The sequence below is a fragment of the Podarcis melisellensis genome, assembly GCF_964234715.1.
Source record: "Podarcis melisellensis genome assembly, chromosome: 8".
Classification (NCBI taxonomy): Eukaryota; Metazoa; Chordata; class Lepidosauria; order Squamata; family Lacertidae; genus Podarcis; species Podarcis melisellensis.
The window spans coordinates 77,086,032-77,109,024 of record NC_138540.1 but is presented as its reverse complement, the minus strand read 5'-3'; the positions used below and the strand labels follow the sequence as shown (position 1 = coordinate 77,109,024).

The 22,993-nt window shown below is 41.9% G+C and overlaps 2 long non-coding RNA genes across 2 annotated transcripts in view; both read right to left on the bottom strand.

Moving 5' to 3' along the window:
- Positions 1-866: 866 nt before the first annotated feature.
- LOC309376273 overlaps positions 867-22,993 on the bottom strand; it is a 29,938-nt gene continuing 7,811 nt past the window's right edge. Inside the window, exon 3 of the long non-coding RNA XR_014171141.1 lies at positions 867-1,009. This is a non-coding gene — a long non-coding RNA (uncharacterized lncRNA). The remainder of the gene's footprint in view (positions 1,010-22,993) is intronic.
- On the bottom strand, positions 8,489-10,416 carry LOC309375788. The gene is made up of 2 exons (XR_014171033.1): positions 9,881-10,416; positions 8,489-9,415 (listed from the first exon to the last, which is right to left on the bottom strand). It is a non-coding gene; the product is annotated as an uncharacterized lncRNA (long non-coding RNA).

The window sequence follows — 22,993 nt, the reverse complement described above, 5'->3', positions numbered from 1 at the left end:
CAAAACCTGCATTCCTGTACCCGTGAAAATCTACGAAAGCAAATATATATATATATATATATATATATATATATATATATATATATATATATATATATATATATGGAAAAACCTTCCTAGGTATATAGCTAATTATATTATCTTATTTACATAATAATAATAAAAGCAAGAATCTCTTTGGGCTTCCTCTCCCTACAGACCCCCCCCTTCCCATAGAAGCATGAGGAATGACTGATTGCTCAGCCAAAAGATAACGGGTTGCTATACCAACTCCAGCAGCCCAGGAGGAGGGAGGAACTAGAATACGTGAAATTAGGAAGTTAGCCCCTTTTATGGAAAAACGAAAGTTTTAATTCTATACCATTTCTTGTAAATCACATGTTTTCTGGGAAATCAGATGATAGACCATCGCTCGGAAATGCCGTTTACCTTCCCATTGGAGCAGTACTTATTTTATCTACTTGCACTTCGTGCTTTTGAACTGCTAGGTTGGCAGGAGCAAGGATCGAGCAACGGGAGCTCACCCCATTGTGGGGATTTGAACCACCAAACTTCTGATCGGCAAGCCCTAGACTCTGTGGTTTAACCCACAGCGCCACCCGTATCTCTAGCTAGGTCCCTCTTTTTCACAGTTGCTCCTCATGACTGCCTCCCCGTCCTGCCTTACTGTCTATCCCTTGAGAGCCCCTAATAGTCCTGAGCTGCTCAACCCAACCTGTAGCCACCTGGGGCTGTCTCACCCCATGTGAATGAGGCACAGATTCTCTAAGTACTGCTGATTGACTAAGGATCCAGGCCATGGCCAAATCAGTGCAAAACCCTAACATGTTAATGATTCGAAATTGATGCAGAAACGTACGGCTGAGAGTTGCATTGTTACACATTTTAGTCCTGCAGCAGTGCTTCTTCATCTGAAAGAATTTACCATCCGCTGCAGTGAAGCTGTAATGGCCTGGGGAACAGTATCTTGATGACGAGCATTGATTCAAAAGTTCCTCTTGGAATTTCACTATGAAAAAGAATTTGAAAGAATTATCTAGATATGGAGGTTTATTGCTCCTAAGACACGTTCATTGTAATGGTTCCAATTTTCTGTAATGTCTGAATGAGAACCTTCTCAAACAAATAACATGGAAAGTATTATTAAATTCGGCAATATAAAGTGATGGGTTTTATGAATTAAAATATGTACACACCACCATGTCATAGAAAGAAAAAAATATCAAAATGTCTTCCAGCCATAATACTTAAAGCATTCAATAAAAGCTATTAAAAGTAAAGAAACAGATATCAATTAACCAGTGGAAAGGTGTATTCTGAATGGCTTGTATGAGCCTGGTGGAATACACAATTTTTCTGCAGGTATTTAAAAGATGATTGCCAAGGATGGGTTGAATAATAGTGAGACTAGAGAAGCCAATATAAATCAGAAGATACTACCCTGGCCTTGGCTAAGTTCCTCTTAGAAGTAATAAGAAATAGAAACCGACATACTCTGGATAAAACAAAGTGACCGCCTTTTAATCTTCCCTGTATTTCTCTTTCATCTTGTTTTTGAAAATGATTTTGTAGGTCTTTCGACTGAAATAAATAATGTTGTTCTTGGCAGTATCAGTTGCATTTTCAGCTGAATTTGGGGAAAACACTTGAAGCAGCCATTTTGCAGAGCTATTTCAATGGCTTTTGTTTTTGCTCAATGCAAACAGCTAGAAGTCTGTACAATTTGATAATCAACCCAATTTGCAATGGGGCATGAATAATTTCGATTGCAACTGTAGTTTGTAAAATATAACCGAAGCTTTCAAAGCTTTATTACGATCATACACCAGAGTAAAAGGCATTAAATTTGGAATGAATGTAGAACTTCATTTCAGGTTCAATCTGCAGCATGAAGAATCATGGCTTCTTCTATACTTCTGCATTCTCTCTGCTAGTTGATCATAACCTTTTACAGGGTGGGAAAATACTTTTCTGAACTCCTGTTGCCCAACCCAAGATACTTGGCAGAGGTTTAAAGACTGTCTCAAGGCAAATCTAAAAAAATGTAGTATCAACACTGACAACTGGGAAACACTGGCCTGTGAGCAATCCAGTTGGAGAAAGGCCTTTAACTAAAGGTGTCATAGGCTTTGAAGACACATGAACTCAGGATGCAATGGAAAACATGCTAGGAGGAAGCGCTTGGCAAATCCACACCATGATCAATTCCTGCCTGGAAACCAAAACCGTGGAAGGATGTGTGGATCCAGAATTAGCCTCCACAGTCACTTACGGACTCATTGTTAAAACCGTGTTTATGGAAGACAAACTTACTCAGCTACAAGTGATCGCCAAGGAAGAAGACTTGGCAGGGCACTTCAACTACACCAACCTCACTGTCCCATTTCCCCTCTCCCTCCAAGTATGTAGCAATGATGTAGGAACAGATGATCAAGTGAGCACCACCATCCCACCCAGAATAGCCCCACGGTATTTTCGCAGCTGAGGCGAACCATAAAATGGTTCTACACATTCTAGGGAAGGAGGATGGGTGAACATGTACATCAAGCTGGAAGTCTGATGCTTGTGATCAGGTGATTTTAGATTCCCCATTTTTAAATGTTAGCGATTCCTTACTGCAGGATTGGGAAGCTGTGATCCTCCAGATGTTTCTGGACTTCATCTCCCATCATCTCTGACTGGTGGCAGGATAGATGAGGCATATCAGAGTTCTCATTCATCTACAGCAAATGTGACACAGCTTCCTTACCACTAACTTATTAATTTAAAAAACAAAAGACAAAAATCGGATATATCTTACCTATATTTGTACGCATAACACTGGCAACACAGGAATCTTCTTTCAATTTACAAGGTTTTTTTACATAGTGATCATATGTCAGTCCAGTACTGTTAAACACATGTCTGCAGTACAGAGGTAATGCTGAGGATAGGAACAAATATTACTTCATGGATTATTATTATCATTAACGTTATTATTATTTGGTTTTGTCGTGTCCTTCATTTGACACAGAGAAGGAGGTGAGAGTGAATTAAATCTTTTAAATGAAATCGGGTTGAAGTTAATTAGTTCTTTAAAAAAAAATGAGTAAAAGCCATTGGCCAGAACGCTGGTTTAATTATTTCCAAGAGGTTTGAAGGTAAACCCTCCCTTTACCACGGCCCATTTTTCCTCCCATCCACTTCAATGCCTTTCTTTCTTCTACGGTTTGATTACAATCTTAGATGTGAGCTTAGCTAAAGGAGCAATGGCCAGACGATGAGCAAGAGGAAGGCAAATTGTGACAGATCCTTTCCCCCTCACCTGCAGGTCCAGTTTTAAATCTAAATTGGTCTTATCCCATCATTTAGGCATGAAAAAAAGCATTGGGGAAACTGGGAACCCTCTGTAGGAATACTCTGTACCATCACTTACTAGACCTCTTGGGGAGAAGATTTTGCATTTCAACCAGTTTTAAGCAGAGTTAAATGAACAGGGTTAAATGTAGGTGAAGAGAGTTGGATTTAAAAGGGGGGGGGGTAGGACAGTTAAGAGGGGAGAAAGAGGGGACTTCCTGGAAGCACATACTGTTCTGCATGATATGGACAAAGTGGAAATACAAACATTTTGATTCCTGTCTCGTAAGACTGACAAAGCTGCCAATTTGAATGGCTACAGAAAAGGTTTACACAAATGATGCAGAATTAGGCTACCAGTGGCTACTAAACATAGTACCTTCAGTTACTAGCATATTTCAAATATCATTTTAAAACTCTATCCATTTCAGTTGCTCTTGGTTTCTATTTTTTATTTATTTATTTTCTGAACTTGCCTCCAAGCAGCTCAAGGCTGTGTACATGGTTCTCCACTCCCCATTTTATCCTCACCTGTGAGGTAGGTTAACCTGAGGTATAGTGACTGGTCCAGGATACCCCAGCAAGCTTCGTGGCTGAGTGGAGATTTGAACCCTGGTCTCCTGGATCCCTGTCTGACCCTCTAATGACTACAACACACTAGCTCTCTTAAATTCAGCTCTCCGGATTCCTCTGCCCTTCTAAATATTATTTCTGTAAACGTTCCCCATGCTACTGGTTCCTACTTACCTGAAGAAAGCAGGGCCAAGAGGAGACATGTGCTCAGAAGTTCCTTCATCATTCTAGAAAGAGAACTGATGCCCTTAGAGGCTTACTTGAAGGGATTTATAGGCTACGTGTTTGTGCTGCAGGCAACACTTGGGGACAAATGTTCAGTGAATTATGGGAAGAGGAGGGTTTCTTTCCCCTTTGGCATAAAGACAGAGAGAAAATGATGAAATTCAAAGCTCACTGTTGAAATTGTCTGAATTATTTCACCACAATCTCATTAGTTGTCAACAGGCACTTTTCAAATTTCTTCTTCTATACAGTTAATTTAAAATTTAAATTCTGACAACACCCAATGAAGGAGCTGAGAACAAAAAAAGGCAATGGCAAAGTCCGGAAGCCACCTACAAGAAACCTCCTCAATACAGTCTCCATCTGAGGATTCCTCTTCTAAAGAAGAGAAAAACCTGCATACTAGATCCATCCTAGCAAGGCTGCGAAGGATGGGATGAGCTGTGGTTAAAATGTAGACTTCATATTGCAGCGCACGTGGCTGCAATGGAGGTTTCAACCAGTAAAACTGATCCATACAGAAAAAAGGAGGGTGACTCAGTGGCAGTGAAGCAATCACTTCAGGTGCAGGCAAGTAAGGCTGAGGTAGAAAGCAGAGTGAGACCTCTTCATATGAACACTTCTGGCTACAAATGCTTCAGGTTACGAACTCTGCTAACCTGGAAGTAGCTGCTCCTAGTTGCAAACTTTGCCCCAGGATGCGAATGGAAATGGCGCACAGCAGGAGGCCCCATTAGTGAAAGCACGCCTCAGAATAAGAAAGGTTTCAGCTTAAGAATGAACCTCCAGGACGAATTAAGTTCTTAACCAGAGGTACCACTGTAAGGTAATGTTACTGCAGTACCACAAATAGCGCCAAATGAGCAACTTGTTCCAAGAAGGCTGCAAAGTCAATTGAGGCCATGTGACTATGCTCATCATTAAAAGTAGAAAAAATAATTCTGATCCAAGTCCTCTGTTTTTGCCTTCACTTACTGAGTTGGAAGGAACAATATACTTTTTCTCTTCTTCCAGGCTACTAATCAAAGTGCAATCAAAGCCTCAAGGTACTGTTCAGGTGACTGCTCAGCTGGCAAACTAGACATACCTCAGGGCTGTTGAAAGGTGCCAGGGACACACTGGTAGGCACTGAATAGAATACAGTGACTCTAAGATTATTACTGAGAGCTGATTAAATCATTTTACTGAACTTTGCCCCTCCTTGTTCTAATTGTGTCAGATTGTTGTGAAAGGCAGAGGATACTTTGAGCCAGCTGATTTGTGTAGTGATGACTAGACTTAGCCACCTTGTCTTGAACTGAATCCAGCTACGTAGTTGTTTATCCCTGCTTCAAATCACATCCTCCATTTTCAGAAGACAAGAAGAACCCTGAAGTCTAGCAGCTTCCTTCTTGGAGTGGCTGATCAGATGTCCATTGGTACAGGACTATCATGACAGGCGGGTAGTCACCCACTCCCCCTGTTCACCCCCAGCAACTGGAAATGGTATATCCATCAAATTAATTGCCACTGCTATCCTCTTCCATTAATGTGACTAGTCTGCTGTTAGGTCTATCCAACTGTGGCTTTCACTGCTGATGTGGGTTTTCTATAGCTCAGCCAGTAGAGCATGAAACTCTCAATCTCATGATCGAGTCCCATGGGGGGAGTTACAGTGGTTGGACTAGATCACTCTTAACGTCCCTTCCAACTCTACAATTCTATGATTAAGTTGAAGAATTTTGCTGATGCAGATTATGATTCACTTCTTTTCTTTCTAAAAATATTTTTATTACATTTTCAGTGTTTTGTGATCACAATATACAAACATTAATCCATATGCTCAAACATTGCTCTATCTGAGCATCGACCTCCTCCCGCCCCTTTTTCTGACTTCAGTACGTAATTACTTTATTCTTAGCACTTCTATAACCACTTTTTTACCTTCTCTCTTATTTTTATATTTCCCTTTATTAAATGTAAATCAGTTCCTTATATTGTCATTACAAAACATTTCAAATCACAGCTACAAATGTTTTCAGATATTTACAATATTCTTTCATATATAATATAAATTTGCTCCAGTCCTTTTGAAACAGTTCGTCGCGCTGATTCCGGATCTTCCCCGTCAGCTTTGCTAACTCAATGTATTCCACCATCTTACTCCACCATTCTTCCAATGTTGGAATCTCCTGTGATACTCTATTTAACGATTAACACCATAATATCACAAATATTTTAGCTGAGATAGTTGAAAGGAGGGGTAAAGCGTGGCTAGTGCAGTTCAGAAGACATATGCTGTACAATAATTTATGCAGTTCATAGTTCAATCATGGAACTCACTTCCATAGGAGGCAGTGATGGCCACCAGCTTAGATTACTTGAAAAGAGGATTAGACAAATTCAGGCAGGGCAAAATAACCCTCAATATCTATGTTCCACCTCCAGTTTCAAAGGAAGTTTGCTTCCTTCCTTGAAAGCGAAAGATATTTCTCAATTTTCCACCCCATCCCTCACCAATAAATATATTTGGCTGGATGGACTGGAGCAAACTCCTCGGGATTTCAGCACACTCCTATGCCCTTTTGGTTGAAGTAATAACCATTTATTTCAAAGGGATTACAGTGCAATTCTATACCTGTCTATCTAGATGTAACGTCCACTGATTTCAATGGGTCTTACTCACAGATAAGTCTGTATAGTTTTGTATTGCAACTTCTTCAAAATATACTTTGGTGTTTTGGTTTCTCTGCCACTTCCCTTTATTTCCACTGCCTCAAACGTTTTTCCAGTTGAAATAACTATTATAATGCTTCACATATCTAACACCAGCCTCACATTGGTGGGTAATTATGGTTCAGCATAAATCTCCTCTTTGTGAATTCTATAATTCATAGCAATGTGAGGGTGATTCCTAGTGGTGAGAGTCAGTCATTGGGATCCCTGTCTCTTCCTCTCTTTTTTTTTTTTTTGCTGTTCATGGAGGGAAATGGGATGCAGTACACAGAGAAAAGAGTGCTGTCTATCATTGTGGTTATTATGATAAATATAAATGATTGTGGCAAATAAAAAGTTGCTTCTAAAATGTGTATCCTTCAAATCAATAGTTTGGAATGGGGAAGTATGGTATTTCCTGATATAAAGCATCAAAGTTTTTTAATGTAAAACTGCAGACAAGCAGAGGTTTGACAGTTTTTGAATGCATGGTTATGTCATCTAACCCCAATGCAAAAGGACAGATCTCTCAAATAAGTGAAATGATAAAAGAGTTAGAACAGGTGGTGAAAGAGACTGGCTGGGCCTGACAATCTTTGTATGTTGAGGTACCTTAGTCTTTTTAAAACACAACATACAAAAAGTCATATTCAAAAGGCAATGGACTTTTACGCCAATCCTATGGGCCTCCAGCTCTGACCATTTTGCTTTGTAAATGTTCTCATATTCTCCTTACACTTCAAGAGTCCATTCACCCTGGAGGCAAATTTATTTTAAAGCTGATTTAAATGCATACGCCTCAGCAGTCCTGATTTGGCCGGAATGGCTGCAGAATTCCTTAAGCTGTCATGGGTTGTGCCTTGATTCCAGGATGTCCTGATTTCTCCCTGCCAGCAGAGAAGGGCCACGGAAGTAGTTCCTGGGGTGGCAGCAGCATTGGGAAAGAGACAGGAGGGCTGCTTCCCAAAGCCTAGTTAGTGCTTAAAAGGCTTTGTGAGGAAGGCCATTTGACTCCAGGATCCTGTCAGAGTCCTCACACCTCCGGCCAGAAGCACCTCCTTTTGCTCCTTCTTTCAGACCAGAAGGAAGGGGCTTACCCAACCATTGCACTGCTCCCACACCTCTGTATTGTTTAGCCTGAGCAGTAGTCGAAACCAACTCTTCAAGGAAGAAGCTCTTGGAACTTTGAAGTGCCAGGCATAGCTCTAATGGCTTTAGCCCAAGCGTAACAGAGTTTTCCTGCACAGCGAGGAAGCTAGTTGAGGTGGAATGACTAGTCAGCTAGGCTCAGAATAACTATTTACAGGATTTATTAAAAGGAAAAATAAAACCAGCAGAGTTTCTGCATACAAAACAAAGCAAAATAAATCCTTTCTTTCTCTCTCTCTCGCTTAACCATACACAGCACTTCTACTCCTAACACACCAACACAAACTGTGCTAGCATTGCTAGATAACAGAGTTGAGTGCTGGTCATTAACCAATCAGAGTAAGTAGTTTCTAGGTCAAGCAGACCTTGGCTTTCTGCCAAGAGAAATTGACACTGCCTTGAGTTAATTGTGTGAAGCCAGAATTTGTAAGTTTTCATGAGAATCAATTAACAAAAACTGAACACCCCCTCACAGATTCTGCTGGACAGTTAACATCAAATAACACCTATGTAGGAGATTATTTTTCCAGCAAACCTAAACCCTTGCACATTTGCTTGTTCTTTATCTTTGCCAATGGTTTAGTTAATACATCTGCTACATTTTCTTCACTTGATACATAAGTACATGTGATTATATTGTCTTGTACACAGCAACGTACATTTTGGTATTTTACAGAGATATGTTTGGAACGTGATCTGAAACCCTCTGTTTTACTTAAGGTTATACAAGCCTGATTATCAATGTAAACTCGTACTGGTTCTCCACAATTTACATTTAAATCTGCTAACAAATGCTTGAAATAAATCACCTCGTTGCACAATTCACTCAATGCGGCGTACTCGGATTCCGTTGATGACACACTTACAACGTCTTGCTTGCGTGACCGCCAGCTGATTAAAGCTCCACCGACCATTATGACTAGTCCTGTGACAGATTTTCTATATGGCAAATTTCCCCAGTCACTATCACAGTAGCAACTCAACATTTCATCCTCTGAAGAATTTAATTGTAACATATAGCCAATTGTCTGTTTGAGGTATCTCAGAACTTGTTTTACCCCTTTCCAGGCATTTAGTGTGGGTTTTGAGACCAATCTACTTAATATGCCTACTGCGTAGCTAATATCAGGTCTGGACCACTGTGCTAGATACAATAAACTTCCAATTACAGAATGATATACATCAGGATGTTCAAATTCAGGACTCTCATCTATATGAAGTGTTTTTATGAAACCTGGATCCATAGGCACCACTGCCCCTTTGCAATCCTGCATCCTGTATGTAGTCAGTAGTTGTTTAACTTTGTTCTGCTGACTAATTAGGCAGCTGCCATCTTGGGCCCAGCACACTTCCAACCCTAGATATGTCCTAACCGGGCCTAAGTCTTTCACTTTGAACTTACTGGACAATTGCTTGGCAAACCTTTTAGTTTGTTTATCTGTTTTGCAAGCATACAATACATCATCTACATAAATCAGACAAAACTCTTATCACTGCCTGTACCACGTACATAAACACAATTGTCAGCTTTACTCTGCTTGAAACCAAATGACACTAAGGCCTCATGGAAACATTTGTTCCAAGATCTTGCAGCCTGTTTGAGACCATATAGAGCTTTGTTTAATTTCAACACTCTATTGGAACCTGTCTCATAACCAGGCGGTTCGGCTAGATACAGGTCTTCTGATATTGATGCATGTAAATATGCAGTATGGATATCAAAATGGTTTAACAGGAGTTTTCTCTTTGTCCCAAGCATTAGAATCAGCCTTACACTGTCCCCCTTAGCAGTAGGGGAAAAAATCTCGTCATAATCTTTTCCAGGCCTCTGAGAGTATCCTTGAGCCACTAAACGAGCTTTGTATTTGTACTTTCCTGTCACCAGAGGTTTAAGTTTGTACACCCACCTGCAGCCTACAATCTTTGCCCCCTCAGGCGCTGCTACTGGTGTAAAGACCTTGTGCTCATTCAGAGAGGACATCTCTTCCTCCATTGCCTGTTTCCAGAGCTCTGCCTCCTCTTTTGGTAACTTTAACACCTCCTGAAAACTCTTGGGCTCTGCAATTACACTAAACACATTTGCAGTATCTGGAGAAAAACGCACCGGAGGCACTCCTTTGTTTTGTCTTTTAGATCTTCTGGGAGAAAATTTTTCTTCTGACCCACTTTCCTCCTCAGAACTACGACCTCTCTTTTGTTGCTTAGCAACTGGTCTCTGGCTAATTCCACTTTCTTGAGAGCTCTTATCTGAACTTTCCTCCCCCTCAGACTCTGATTCTCTATGTTTACCTTCAGAGTCATGAAGCTCCTGGGAAGGTTCAAACCAAACCTCAGTATTGGCATGTAGTCTCTCCCAGCCACTATGTTCACAAAAACTGGCATTCCTGGAGATCACAATGCCATTTGTCCCTTCAGCAAAGCGGAAACCTTTTCCCAGCTCCTGGTAGCCCACAGACACTAACTGTTTGGTCTTAGGATCTCCCTTCTTCTCATTTGTTTTGGAATTAATACGCAGGCTTTTGATCCAAACACAGGCAAATGGTCAATTTTGGGTTTTTTTTTTGAAACAATTTAAAGTACTATTGTTTGATGAAAGAGCCTATTTTGGAGATAACACGCAGTGAGCATGCTCTCCCCCCAATAAGACATGGGCAAATCAGCATCATCAAGCATGGCAAACATCATATTTTGTAAAGATCTGTTTTTTCGCTCTGCAACGCCATTCTCCTCTGGGGGAAAAGCGTTCGTTTTCCATGCCCAATGCCACGCTTTTGTAACCAATCTCTAAAAGCATTTGACATAAATTCGCCACCTCTGTCCGTCTGAATCCTTCTGAGTTTAATGGACAGAAATCTTTCCACAGATGCCACCCAGCCTTTAAACTTAGTGAACACATCACCCTTGTTCTTCATGGGAAAAACCCAAGAGTAACGTGTGGCGTCATCCACAATTGTTAATGAAAAACGCGATCCACCCCTGCTTACAGCAAATGGACCAATTACGTACATGTGAACGAGCTGTAGCGGTGACTCACTAACTCTGTCACTTCTGTGGTAAGAGACTCTGTGGGTTTTAACCTTTTTACAAACATTACAATTAAAGTACTTGTTACAACTCTTTAAATTACCACCATCAGCCAATTCAGACATTTTTAGTACACTTTTCCAGCCAGCATGCCCCAATTTCCTATGCAATAAGTGCACACAGTTGTCATGTATAGCTTTGTTATTCACTACAGGCTGAGATTTACTGACTACTGCTGCAACTTGAGATCCTGCTTTAAGCCAAAACAAGCCTCCCTCTGACTTAGCAGTGCCTAAAATCTCACCAGCCTTCTTAATAATGCAACTGTCTCCTTCAAAATACACTTTAAAGCCATCCTTTAGCAAACAATCTACAGACATCAGATTGCTCCTTAATGAAGGCACACAAAGTACATTTTGCAGGCATTCACAAAGACAAGGAACAAAAACTGCACCCCCGAAATCACTTCGGAAGTACTTCCGTCTGCTAGAGCCACCTGGCTGCGCTGTGCTGAGTTCTTGGAAACAAACAATTCATCTGAATTTACGATGTGCCGAGTTGCTCCCGAATCGACCACCCAGACAGCTTGTTTCTCATCAGCAATCTTGACCTCGGCGGTCACCAGCTGAGCCGACTGTTTTTGTTTGAAGAATTTCTTTTTCCGCTGCTGCTGCTGCTACTGCTGATCTCGTCTCTGCTCCTGCACCGGCCACTGAGACTTGACCAACTTCGGACATTGTCGTTTTAGATGCGCTGAAGACCCACATCGGAAACAACGCCTAACAGCAAACGCTGACTCCTCACCGGTACGCTGCTTTTGCTTCACCTCTGGCACGGCATGAGAACTCCTTCCAAACCGCCCGCCTGTAGAAGCCTCTGCAGCAAACAACCTTTCTTGCCTCTTCTGCCATTCTTCAATCAAACGCCCAGTAACATAACTGACTGATAAATCACGCTCCTGTATGCCTTCTAGAGACAGAACTAAATTATCCCAGCTTTCCGGGAGAGAACTCAAAATAATAGCCACCTTCTCCTGCTGGTCTAACGCACAGTCTCTTTCCTGTAGCGCAGCAAACTTTAACTGTAAACTGTGTAGGTGTTCCTGCATTGTAACCCCAGGCTGTAACATTGCCTTGTACAATGCCTTGCAAATGAACAGCTTGGAAACCGCTGTCTCATGCACATGGAGTTCTTTAAGTGCTTGCCACACACCTCTAGCTGTCTTGATTCCCCTCACATACGGCAACTGGGAATCTTCCAGCCCCAAGACAATTGTGGCCCTTGCTCTTTGGTCTTTATCAAGGTCTTCATCATCAGGCTTCGCAGGAAACTTACTCACCACTTGCCAGAGACAAACCCTCTGCAGCACTGCCTGCATGCGTTCCGACCACAGCAAGTAATTGGAGTCATTCAGACGCTCAAAAGCCATCTGAACTGGTTGTGAGGCCATCTTGAGAGCGATGTCCCTGGAACCCAGAACCAGCTACTCACGACCACCGAGAGAGAAAACAGGAACCACATCACCCAGCACTAGCCCGCTGCAGCTGTTGTCCTTGTGTCCACTGCGTCACCAGTTCACAGCAGTCAGGAACCAGCCAGTGTCCATCTGCTGCACCAACGGGAACAACAACTTCTGGAACTACTGGAACCAACACCGTTGATGCTGACACCACCACAACTCAGGCTGGCAGCACAATACCCATAACCTCTTGGAACTTTGAAGTGCCAGGCATAGCTCTAATGGCTTTAGCCCAAGCGTAGCAGAGTTTTCCTGCACAGCGAGGAAGCTAGTTGAGGTGGAATGACTAGTCAGCTAGACTCAGAATAACTATTTACAGGATTTATTAAAAGGAAAAATAAAACCAGCAGAGTTTCTGCATACAAAACAAAGCAAAATAATTCCTTTCTTTCTCTCTCTCTCGCTTAACCATACACAGCACTTCTACTCCTAACACACCCACACAAACTGTGCTAGCATTCCTAGATAACAGAGTTGAGTGCTGGTCGTTAACCAATCAGAGTAAGTAGTTTCTAGGTCAAGCAGACCTTGTCTTTCTGCCAAGAGAAATTGACACTGCCTTGAGTTAATTGTGTGAAGCCAGAATCTGTAAGTTTTCATGAGAATCAATTAACAAAAACTGAACAGAAGCATATACTCAAGAAGACCCTCATAATGCCTGAGTGATTAGAAGCCAATGAGGAATGAACCAACAGGTGACCTCTGGAAGAAGAAGTTGACTTGGAGGGATTCATGGGCCATGGAAGGGTGACCAAGGATTCCAATTGGGAAGGACTGGCCCAGTGAGGAGCAGGAAATTATGAAAATAGGGAGTGCATCCTATATTTTTATATTGTAACACAAATCTCTTTTTTCATATTGGATGCAATCTTTTTAAGGAACTCTGCGAGAGTCAGCCAGGTGCCTCTTCCAGTTCAACCACATTTACACTCTCAGTAAGCAGGTATTTTTAATAAATGTGTTCCTCCCTCAGGCTTTATGGTAAACCTGAGCTGGAAACAAATTAATCCTAACAAGGCTCAAAGTAATAAACAATTAGCATGTCACACACATGCTCTTCCCAGAAATCAGGTGAAACTGGAACCTGCTTGTATCCATGGGGCCATTCAAGTTTACACTGTCAGTTTTGTAACTTATCAGTATTTGGTTTTTGATATAGTTATGATAGCTATTTTCCCCCCAGTATGAGAACTAGTAAGCCTCTGAATATCTATTGTTGCAGATCACAGCGGAAAATGTGATCTATAAGGGGATAAACATGCATTGATGGTTACCACATCCTCTTTGTGGGTCACAAAGTGGTGTTGTCCATTATGGATACCATCCTTGCAAGCTTCCCAACCCCAACTGACACCCTATCGGTTCTGACAGCAATAGACTTTGTAGAAGAACTGTCAGCAATGCAGACTTTGCTAAAAGAGTGTTTGGAGTGTGCTAACGAGGCCTATAAGATATTGTCCGATGCACACTGACAACCTGGAACCAAGATTAATGTGGAATGTCATGTGTGGCTGTCAAAACCTGATTTGCCACAGAAGGGCAGGTGCACGAAACTGGGCCCACAGAGAGCTGGCCCGTTTGAAGTTGGGGACCAGATCAACTCTCTGACTTTCTCGCTCCGATTGCCTGTGTCTGTGAAGATTCACCCCATCTTGCACAGATCAGTCTTGTCACCCGTCGTGCCTGCACACCCTTACCAGGCCCCTAGACATCGTAGGAGGAGAGGAAGAGTACGAAGTAGAACAAATTCTAGACTCCAGGATGCAAAGAAAGAAGTTGCAATACCTGATTGGGGGGTGAGAGGTATTGACCGGAAGAAAGATCATGGGAGTATGCAGAACATGTCCTTTCACCATACTTGCAAAGGGCGTTGCATACATGCCACCCTAACTGACCAAAACTACTGGGATGGGTGGAGGAGGGCTCTGGAGAGGGGAGTGATATCAGGGACTGGGCAGAGGGGTAATGGTGGAGACTGCCTCCCCAACCTGACCCTTCCAGAGAAGAAGACAGTTCAGAATTACAACAGAGGTTTGAGGGAGATCACAACTCGGAGGAAGATGAGGGGAGAAGTTGGAAAATAATGGGAGAGTAGGAGAAGGCAGATGCAGAGCAGCTGGCTGACACGTTATCACTAAAAAGCATTTCAGATCCACCATCTCCCTGAACCCTGTGAGCAAAGAGCTCAAAGACAGATGGCCCTAAGAGGCAACCACAGAGGGGGTGGTGCTGTTGACGAATGAGGAAGTGGGAGAGAAGGGGAGTGGAATTTTACTCGGGACTATGCCATTTTCCCAAGAGGCTGCATTCCCAAGCATCTCCCTGTAAACATTGAATAAAAAGCAGATGGAAAGGAATTTTTATTGTGTTATCCATTTCTGGCAACCTGCCATGGTTGTTGGTTCCTCAGCCACCGACAGGTGTTAAAATATACTAGTTTAGACTAAGTCAGATTTGGTTTTTTCCCCTGTGTACATATTTTCTCAGGTGTTCCCAAATTCCTAATTGACCTTCTTCTACCATCCTTTATTCCTATTTGGTAACAGGGTTCTTATTACACTATTGTTTTATTTGTCTTTAATAAATATGTAATTCTGTACTTTTTGTGCTTATTTGGATACAGTCTTGATCCAAACCAGTGCATCAGATCTCTTTGAGTATCCTGTGTGATATATTTTGCTGGAGACATTGGGCAGCCGAGAGTGGTGATTTAGCTCCTGCTTTCTGGAATCACCCAGATGTCCTTTGTACCCACAGATGTTCCCTGGACCTGAAGGGAAGAATTGTTGGCAAGAGTGTTGACATACTAATATTCTGGGAGTTTGGCCTTGTGTTTAAGAGAAATCAGAAGCCAACAAAAGAACAAGCTCTTGAAACAATGGACCCATTTCATAAGCTACAGGAATGGAAAGGGTCTAGGTAACATCGCCTGTTGTAACCTATTTTCAGTGATCTCACTTCTGAACAGCTTTCATGTGCATTTTAAACACACACACACATATTCCTCCCTTCTCAATCTTTCCCTTTTCCCTTTTCTGTCTTACCCCTTCCTTCCTTCCTTCCTTCCTTCCTTCCTTCCTTCCTTCCTTCCTTCCTGTATTTTTTCTCGCATTTCCCTCTTTCTTTTCTCCTCCCTTTCATTCTTTTATTTTTTGCTCTCTTTTATACACCCTAATATAATCATCATTGCCATCATTATTTGTATTAATTTTATTTAAATGTAGCTTGTTCTATTCATTTCCTTTGTATCGGTGTGTCTTTTGTATTTGCTTATGCTAACAGAATTTCTAAAGGAAATTTTTCCTCCTGTTTATTTTCAATGTTTCAATTATTTAGGGTAGCCACTAAAGGGGGGGGGACGATGAGGCATTGCTACTTTTTCTCATATTTCCCCCTTTCTTTTCTCCTCCCTTTCCTGCTTTTATTGCGTTCTCACTTTTATACATCCTAGCAGCATAAACATTGCCATCATTATTGCTATTCATTTTATTTTAAATATACCTCCTTCTCCTCATTTCCTTTCTATCGGTGTGTCTTTTGTATTTGCTTATGCTAACCGAATTTCTAAAGGATGGTGTAAAGTAATATGTGTGTAATCACATCTAAGAAAATGTGGCATTTTCCCTCCCCATTTATTTTCAATGTTTCATTAATTAGGAAACCCCCTCACACTAAAAAAAAGGGGGGGCGGACACAAAGGTGAGGCAATGCTAAGATATCCCAACCACATGATTATATTAAAGCATTGGTTTGAGCTTTAAAAATAAACTAAAATAAAAAGCTTAATGTGCTGTCAAGTGGGGGGGGGGGAATCTCAACCTGGTGCCTTTAACCTGTGGGAATGTTCAGGGATGCAGAAGAGGATATATTGTCTGTCCTTCTCCTTCTGACCCCTTCTTAACCTTAAAAACCCATTTACTGCCATTTTCTGGGAGGCAGCTCAGTGAGTGTCCAGGTCTTGTTTTCATGCAGTGCATCCATCTCCTCCTGCGCGCCCTTCTTCCAGAGACCGGCTTCAGCAGCTGGCATCTCCTGTATCTCTTCCCAAGTGGAAGGTTCCTGTGGAAACACCGACCCTGCAAAGTAGGACAGCTGTAATGGTGGGACACCTTTGTTGGTTCTGGATGAGCGTCTGACCTCTGGTTTTGCGATTGCATCAGCTTCCTCATCCTCCTCCAACGCTGGCATGTCCTCATCTGAGTTCTCCGCTTCGTCTTTGGTGCCACCAGGGGTCTGGTCCTCTGCATCTTCTGGTGCGTTTCCTGTAGGGGGGGCTATAACACTCGAAGGCAGATTAGTACTTTGTGGGGTTTCAGAATGGAAGTATACAAATTCTTGAGTCCTTTCTGATTTGTTGGAAAAATCCACAACACTGTTCTTAGTGTCAGCTTTGCCATGCTCATCAAAATAAACTGCATGGTGTGCATTTGTCTTACCAGTTTGTAAGTCCATGATTCTGTATCCTTTGCCTCCAGAAGCATACCCCACAAGGATACCTGCTTTTGCCTTGGAGTCAAGCTTGTGTCTGTGTTCTTTGGGGACGTGGTAGTAACACAGACTTCCAAACACACGTATGTGCAACAAATTGGGAACTTTCCCATGCCAAAGTTCAAATGGTGTGCGCTCTGCTCCTTTATCTGGCAATCTGTTCTGCAAATAAATTGCTGTGTTTGCTGCATCTGCCCACAGCTTCTGTGGCAAGGATACATCTTTTAGCATGCATCTTGTCATATCCATAATGGATCTAAACTTTCTCTCTGCTATGATGTTCTGCTGTGGTGTGTAGGGAATTGTGGTCACGTGTGCAATTCCTTCCTTGGCCAGGAAAGCCTGCATTTCACTTAAGCAGTACTCACCTCCATTGTCACTCATTAACACAGCTGGAGCTCTTTGGAACTTGTTCTTGACCATGGCAATATAGTCCTGGAACATGTCCACTGTCTCACTCTTTTCTTTGATGAAATATGCAACACAGTACTTTGAAAAATCATCAACAAATATTAGTATGTATCTATTCTTTCCCAGTGAAGGAACATTCATGGGTCCACATAAGTCAGTGTGCACAATGTCAAGCACTTTGATGCTTCTGTGTTCTGTACAACGTGGAAATGAAGGTTTTACAGACTTTTCAGTAACACAGCTTATACACTTTACTGGAGCTTTGTTGCTCTCTGTTACCTGCAAACCTCTTACAAGATCTTTTCTCTGTAGATCCAGAAAAATGCTGGTGTCTCTGTGTCCAAGCCTTCTGTGCCATAGGTCCAGGTCTGACTCATCCTTCTGACTAGAATGTGCTACTTTTGCAGACTGGTTCTCTGAAAGATCAATCTCATATGCACCATTTACAAGCTTGGCTTGAACAAACACTTTGCCATTTTTAGTCACATTACATTCTCCATTTTCAAATGTGATCTGGAAACCTTTTCTGTCCAAAGTGAACACGCTGAGAAAATTGCAGCTCAATTGTGGTACATACAAAACTCTAGAAACTGTGGATTCAATAGATTCATTGTTTATATTGAATTTCAGGTCCATGGAACCTGCACCTTTTTGCTTTAACAATGTTGCCATCTACAATCTCAATTTCAGGTCCTTCTTCATCATTTATCTCATTAAAATAGTCCTTTTCAAATGAAAAATGTGAGCTCGCCCCGGGAATCAATAACCCACTTATTATGTTTATTTTCATGATTCTGGACAGCTAAATTCCTTTCTTGCAGTAGCAAAGTGCATTCAGTTTCCCCCTTCTTTTCCCCTTTTGGCTGAAAGGGGTGGGGTGTCCTAGGAGCTCTGCAGTTCTTTGCAATGTGCCCTTCCTTGTTGCAATTGAAGCAAACCACTCTCTTGGGCATCTCTCTGGTCTTTGTAAATTGTCTAGACGCATAATTACTGTCCTTGCTTCTAGCATTTCTTACTGGAGACTCAGCTCTCCCTCTGCATTCCTCTCTTAAATGACTGGTCAGGTCTTTAAAAGTTAGACCTTCTTTGTGGTCCATGATGCTAACAAATGAATCGAACCATGGTTCTAGGGATTATAGCAAAAATGATGTCTTTGTATCTTCATCAAAAGCTTTAGGAGTAAGATCAATCCTTTGAATAATCTCAGTAAACTTTTTGATGTGTTCTGTGAATTCCTCTTTTGAATTCATCCTCAGTCTGGTTAATTTACACATCAAGGTTCTGTAGGAGTTCATGGTAGATTCTCCATACATGCGCTCAATATCACTTAAGATTTAAGATGCATCATCTCTACTATTTATTAATGATAGATGCTCATCACGAAGTCCACTCAAAATTATGTGTCTGGCTTCGCTGCTCTTGTGTTTCCAAGCTGTTATCTTGGCTAAATCTTCCTCAGATGTTCCTGTAGGCAGAGGGTCTTCTATAGCATCCAAAACATGTTTTGAATCCAGAAATGGTATTTAGCACTGCTTCCAGTGCACGAAATTATATTCATTTAGCACAGGCATTCCTAGTTTTGCATCACTATCAAAAGCTGCTCTAGCCATCTTAGAATTCAAAAATTTGAAAAATATTCAACATTCAAAAATTTGTCAAAAAGTTAAAATCAAAATCTCAAAGATCTCAAAATACAAAACAAATCTTCACTGCCTTGGGTCACTGTGAACTCTGAGGGGGGGGGGGTTGCTTAATCCCCACGGCACAATGGAACAAAAGACCATGTGCTTACCAGGAAGTTCTCTCAGAAAAATACTACTCAACTCAAAATCACAATCCAACGCAATCCTTTAAAAATACACAAAAATATGCAATGCTGGGGCCACTAACCCTTTGTGGGAATGTTCAGGGGTGCAGGAGAGGATATATTGTCTGATTATATCCTTATCCAACTTGTGTTAACAAATTCCACAATTTCAGCAGAGTAACATTCCCCTTAATTTTAAGCTTGCAACGGATGCAATTGCTCAGGCTCGCTAAAGCCTCTATAATAACTATTCTGGTAATTTCCCCTTATTCCCTCATAAAATATAAGAGACAACACAGTCTTTTACAAAAGTATAAAAAGAGTTTTCTCACATTCTGTTCACAATCAGATCCCAGAAGGCAGACTTAGCTTAATGAAATAATGTACACTTGGAATCTATCTCATAAGAAGACAGTTCCTTTGTCCTCTCTTGGCTGGAAGCCAAGAGGGCATCTTTGGCTCAGTAGATGTTGTTTCTTTGATGCATGTAGTCAAAGAGAGAGAGAGATGGCTGCCCTGCCCTGTGCTTTTGTCATTACCTGCACAGGTGAGGCCACACCCACCTCTAGTCACATGCAGAGGAAGTCTGTCCCAGCCCAGTAGGAAACAGGAAGTTTACCTGCTGGCTGGACAAACATCCCTCCCCATCTGTAAACATGTTCCTCTAGGAATGTTGTACTTGACTGCTCCTGTGTTTCACATCCCACATAACCAGGTGGAGAGGTGGAAAAGTGGGCATCTCCCAGGGTGAGAGGCAGGATGAGGAAAGGAACGCTCCAAGGTGAAAATGGGGAGGGCCTGTCATTGGGAGCCAGGGAGGGTGCTTGTGACTTGTCAGTGCTGTGAATTGTTTGCAAAGCATTTTGAGGTTGAATCGCAAGGGGTGTCCAGAGCACTGTCTAGCCCTGAAGTGTTGGATGAGTTTCAATTGGTAAGATTCAAGGACATTGCCCCTTGCCCCTCTTGTCTGAGGAAAAGTAGCAGGGAGGGGACAGCTGACTGGGTCAGGGAGGTGATTGATGTCTCCTTGAAAGAGGCGGTGGTCCCTATCTACTTGACGTAGGCAGTGGTGTGCCATCATCACAGATGGGTTACGTGGATCTCCCCCAAGTTATTTCATAGTGGCCCTTGGAGGTGGGACATCTGAGATGGGACTTTTGAGGTGCAGTGTCATATGACATGTTCAATGAAACTCTAGAGGGGTGGGGCATAACCAATAGACAGGAGGTAGTATACTAATACTACTGATGCCTGTTGTATGCATGACCAAAGTATCCTGCCAGGATGCTCAATCAGAGGAATTGGGGGGGGGGCAGTGTCTATGGCACCCTGTCTGAAGGCAACTAGGAGAGACAGACAGACCAGCTGCCATGCCCATCAACTTTGGGAGGGACCGGCTCAGTCAGGCATTTTATGGGGCGGGGGGGGGAGTGATGACCCCTTGCCACCTTGGAGTTGCTCCTATGTAAACTGGTGTTTGTTCAGTGAAGGTCAGAGTGCATATCCTTTCCCTTGGGTATTTATTGATAAAATTTAAAAATGGGATGGAGGATTCAAAAAGATTCAGATTTTTAACAATAGAGAGCCTCAATCTTGGAATAAGATAATACTACAAATTATTGATGATTATGATCTTCCTTGAGATATTCTGAGTGTCTTAGATATTGAGGTGACACCTTGTCATATGAAATTTCATATTTAGAAGCATAATTGCATGGTCAAATGTGCGCCTTGGAAGGTCTGTCCCAAGACATGTTGGCAGCTGAAGCAAACAACAAAATAGTGCCTCGCCATTCCAGAGAAGAAGAGATAAGTGCAGATCGACATCTGGACCAATGCGGAATAAAGATCTCCACAGGAAACAAGCATAGGAGGAGACCAGAAGCGCCTCCTATTGGCCAAGAGGCCACTGAAGAGGCAACCTGATTGTGGGGGAGGGGCAAAACTGGTCTTTAAGAAGTGCAGTGCAGTTGTTGTTGCCACTTTGCCAGCAGCAGGGGCAAGGAATTCCTTGGAGACCAGATTTGCTGCCCCTATGGGCCCAGCCGCCTAAGATGGTTGCCTCACCTTGCCTCATGGGGGGGGGGTAGGAGACAGTGCTGCAGCTTCGTATGCCAAACTACCCATTCAGGCCCCTCACTATGTAAGCACATCACAAATACCACATGGGGAAAAGCTTTTACAACTCTGTCATAGTTGAAAGCTGCTCACGCCAGATCCCCTATGTCGTTTGCCTATGTAAAGGTAAGAGGCCTGAATATTCACCCAACTACTTACTGGTTTGTTCCATCTATAAGGACTTAAGAGAAGCTTTGTTCAAATATTTAAATCTCCCAATTGAGAGATGGATTGGTTATATGCTGAACTATTTATTAAGGGACAAATCCCCTTACCCCTCTGAAAAATTGATCTGTGTTGCCTTTACAGTTACGATTATAAGGAGAAAAGTTTGTAGGGTTCAGTGCTATTTTCCTAGATTTGCCAGTGCCAGAGTTCACCATGAACTTGTTCCTTGATCTCTTAGAATGGCAATGGCACTAACCTGAGAGGTGCCGGAGCTGAATTCCACTAAACTCTGCCTTAAAATATGCCCTAATTTAAATCTTTCAAAGGAGAAACCTCTTATCTAATGAATCATCTGATTCTAATAATAACTTTCGTTGTGCAATGTGTTCATTTTGTTTTTATTCTGTTTTATGTATTGTGTCTTTCGTAATCGGAGTGGCTAAACCAATAAATGATAATTGCATTTGTATCTGAAAGAAACAGATCTGAGAACCAGCATTTCATTCTCCATAATCATTTATTTTTGCATTGTATTCGTCATAATGAAAACATAACTGTTTTTTAATGATACACAACAGGATTCTTTGAAGTTAGAATCCACAATTCCCGTATTGTGACCTCTTTTTCTCTGCCCCTTGCTTCCCTTTACTTCAACCAAAAGCAAAAAAGAAAGAAACAGAGATCCTGAGTCCTGAATTTCATCCTGAGCCTCCAATTCCCCCTCATTGCCATAGATTTTGGAGGTCTACACTGACCCATTCACTCTTCATGTTCAGGCTGTTGTGTGATTCGTGAAGCATTGTAACAACTTTCTTTTTTAACAGAAAGGACAACGTTCCCATCTCCGATTACTTTTCTTTTATTTTTCCCGATGGCACAAAAATCTGTTGTTCCACAACCTTGGAAAGTGAAAGTGTGGGGCTGAAATGCACCTGGGGGAGGGGGAGAGAAATGTTGACATTAGTCCTTTACTCAGGGACTAGGAGATGATTCCTGTGATGGTGAATGAGAATTTTAATAAGTTAGTTTAAAAAAAAATTAGATCAGATATAATTTAAAATTGCTATTATACCCAAAAGACTCTCAAGACACAAAGATTTTTAATAAACAGGTTATCCTTATAAGATATAATGAAATCAGAGAATTTGAAAACAGGCCTAATTGATAAGATTAATTAAATTCTTGTGGGCAGGTGAGTTGCAATAAAATGGGAGGAATTCTATCCCCCCCCCCCAATCTCCTGGGCATATTAAAAGTCACATGCTACGGCCACACAGCAAGATCTGAAAACAACACTCCCTCCTTGGTGTCTGAACCTTGAGTGAACCTGCCATAAGTCAACAGGGTGATCCAGCAGCAAAAAAGCTGGAAATGCACATGATGGTTGGCTGCCAACTAAGGCTCCCTCATTGCCCCACTGTGATCTAAGTATCCAGAGAATCCTCCTTTTATTTTACCTATTTTCATGTTAAACGCATCAA